Raw genomic sequence first — 3,442 nt, 5'->3', positions numbered from 1 at the left:
CGGCCGCAGTGGCACGGTCCTGCCACCGGCACGAAGGCCCTTGGCTGTGGGCTTTGGCTTCCCATCGGCATTGGCAGCCGGAGATGTGTCGCTGGAGAGGATGGGAAAGCAGAAGGTGCTAGAACAAAACAGGATCCTAATGAGCAAAAGCAAAACATGCTGGTTTCTGCTGACGCTCCTTTTTCTCACCCAAGTGCGGTAAATAACTTCTGCCTCTCTCGGCACGGGTTTTTGGAGCGGTGCTGGCGTTAACCTGGCAGAAACGCTGTCAACGGGGTCGTCGTTGGGGACCGTTGTCAGGATTTTGTAGGAGGTTGCTCGACCCGCCCCCACGTTTGGGGCTTCTCCGGGAACCCCTTCCCTCCTGTTGGCGCAACACAGTTACGCACCACCCATCTTGCCGCGTACGGGAACGTAGCAGAAAATTAACGTTCCAGTCAAAAAGGTGAAAATATGAAACGTGAAGGCTTTTCCGGCTGCAGTTTTGCCTTGGAGCCTGCTGCTTCAAAGACAGCCGCGAATTGAAGTCACTAGCTGTAGCTGTCTCGTTCTTTCTGGAGGCAGTGTTTTGATAAATGTTGATGAGTTTAACTGTAAAACTAAATGACATTTATAGCACGATGTATGCTTTACCCATTGCTTAATTATATCTAATGGCGTTGCATGTAAAAGGCATTTACCATTTTACTTTTGTTTAAAATTACAATCTAAACCTCAAGGCCTATGGGTTTTTGTAGAAAGATGACGACTTAATTAAAAACTAAAGACAACCTATTTTTAAAAGGCAACTGCAACTTTAAGAAATACGTGATAAAACTTCCAACATGCTCGATAAGAGAGGAGTGAGTGCTTCCACTTGAGAGGCGTCAGGCTCCTGCGGCTGGTGCTGGTTTTGGCAAGCTGGGCGGGCGGGAAGGTTGACCCTTCTTCCCCTCTCGCCGACCGCGGTGGGGTGCTGCGAAGCCACGGGCTCCATCCCTGCTTCAGGTCCCTGTCCGGGCTCGGGCGGAGTAGCCGGCGTGCCGTCCTCCGTTCACCTGCCCGGGGACCGATCCGGCGTCGGAGTGGGGTTTGGGCGCAGATGGGATGAGGACCCCACGTCCAAACACGCGCTTTCTTTCTCATCGCTTCCGTATTTATTTTGTGGTCTCCTTGGTGTAACTCCAGAGGCAGTAAGGGGCCTTGGGCTTAAGGCGGTTTGTAAAATCACAGGCTTATTTTCCTGTGTGGTATATGGTTTCTTTTCCCTTCCAGCTTTGCCTTTGTCCTGTTAGCCAGCAAACAGACAGGGGTTCTGTATTGAAAACAGGGCATGAAGAATGAGTACGTATCAGGCAAGCGGCATCTTTAAAAACAAACGCTGGATCAGAGCTCTGTGCTTTCCACTCAGCTGGCAAAGCGCTGGCAGCGGGCAGTAATGTGTTCAGGAGCGTCTGCCCTTGCTCTGCTTTTCAGGGGCTTAGCCAAAGCAAATCCTGTAGATGAAGGGGAAGGAAAAAAAAAAAAAATAGAAAAAAAAGTGCATTTTCTTTCCCCTGGCCTGGAAGAACTACCGGGCGGAGGCTGAAGTGGGGGGGGGACGTGCAGAATCTGCAGCGAGTGGATTAATGTTTGAAGACATTAGCATTGGTCTTTTACTAACATTTATAAATCCGATGGGTGGCAGATTGAGGGCCGATTCCACATTTTTCCTTCCTCTGCTGTAAAATAATAAATATGGTGAAATAGCTCTCAGGACTGCCTTTATCGCGGGGATGAATTAGGACAGTTGGTGTTGCAAGAGACTTAAAACTTACAAATATGTTGCCCTTTAGGCTACCATTCATCATTGTGTCTGATCTGGGATCTAGACTAAAGGCTTTTGTTATAACATACCTTTTTATCCGTTCTTGGAAGTGGAAATCGGAAGGAGTTCTCACTTTGATCGCAATGCTGCGGCGGAGATTTTTGGGGCTTTTTGGTTTGCTCCCCCCCTGGTTTTTTTGGGGGGGGAGGAGGGAGTACATAACCCTCGCTGATGGTGTCTGTCATCCTTTGATGATCTCTCAAAAAAAATAAAGGGGAGGAGGAGGAGACAATCTGAAAAAAAAAGGAAGGGAAGGGACCCCTAAGGACAGTTGCCCCTTCCTCATCGAACGGCGTGCGTGCAGACAGCGCACGGGTATTGACGTGGCCTGTCTGGCCCTGCCGGCCGCGTTTCCCAAACGCTGAACGGCAGCAGAATAACTTCGGTAAAGACACGGTGCGGAAACTTTCTTGGCTCTGTTAGGGGAATACACCAGCCTGGGCTCTGGGCGCATCCTCGGGTGTGGCGGGGACCGACGTCCAGGACCGTGACGTTGATGCGTGCACTCTTGTCCCAAAAGATGAAGGGCGAGCAGATAAGGCGTGGGAGCCGAGCGACTCAAGCAGCTGATATTGCCGGGGGAATCGAGGTCAGCTTTTCTCCTGTGACTGCAAACGGGGAATTAACTTCAACGGGCAAAATACAAACTCTGCTTAATCCGTGGAGGAAAACTCATCCTCGTGCGTTCGGGGTTTGATGGGGTGGTACGCGGAAGGGTGGTTTTAGATGTACAAGCTCTCAGTCGTTCGAGCTGGTGGATATTTTGCCTTCTAACTGTAAACACTTTGGATAAAAGTTCTGCAGGTGTTTTATCGAAGGCTTCAAAATAACTTCTGCGTATAATGCAGCAAGTAAAGCATTGTAATTTAAAGCTGCTGTCTTAGCCAAAGAATGGGAATTGGCCAGAATGCCCCACAAAAAATATCATCTTCCAATTTATTATGTATTCTCCCATTGTGCTTCAGGGCATTTTCTACAGGTTTGCACTTTCGTTATTAATTTTGTCGTTTACTTCTTGCCTGTTACCATGGCGGAACTAAGATTTCAGAAGGGCCTTAACTCACATCTGCAGGCAGCGAAGGGAGACCTTTTCTTTCGGAAAGAGATTGGACTGATGTTGGTCAAAATTCATCTTGGGTGCTTTATGGAAATAAAGATTGCTTGGGTTTAAAAGATTATTAAGCTGCAGATTGTGACAGATGCTACTGACAGGAGGAAAAAAAAAAAGGCTGCTAAAAAATCTGCAAGAAATGGGTTACAGGTATGGATGTAAGACACATCTGCTCGTTAGAGTAAAATGAAACCCATCATCTGACTTGAAACAGTTTTCCTCGTTATTGGAAAATCCCATCGTTCTGACTAACCTGTGCTGGCGTTTTTGGGGGGGGTGTGGGCATCAGACCTAGAGCAGGTGCTGTCATGTCTAAGAATCGAGCGTGTACCAAAATGGACTTTAATTGCAAGGGCATCTTTGCAAAACGCTCGGAGATCACAAAGAGTGTCTCGGAGATGAAGGACTGGGGTGGTCAGTGTCCCGGCGAGCACTCCCCACCGGCGGCCGTGGGAGGACGACGCCGAGGGGGGGTCCCCCCCGCC

This window comes from Cariama cristata, unplaced genomic scaffold, assembly GCF_000690535.1.
Source record: "Cariama cristata isolate BGI_N322 unplaced genomic scaffold, ASM69053v1 scaffold8674, whole genome shotgun sequence".
Lineage (NCBI taxonomy): Eukaryota > Metazoa > Chordata > Aves > Cariamiformes > Cariamidae > Cariama > Cariama cristata.
The sequence above is the reverse complement of the archived record's forward strand: the minus strand, read 5'-3'. Positions refer to the sequence as shown.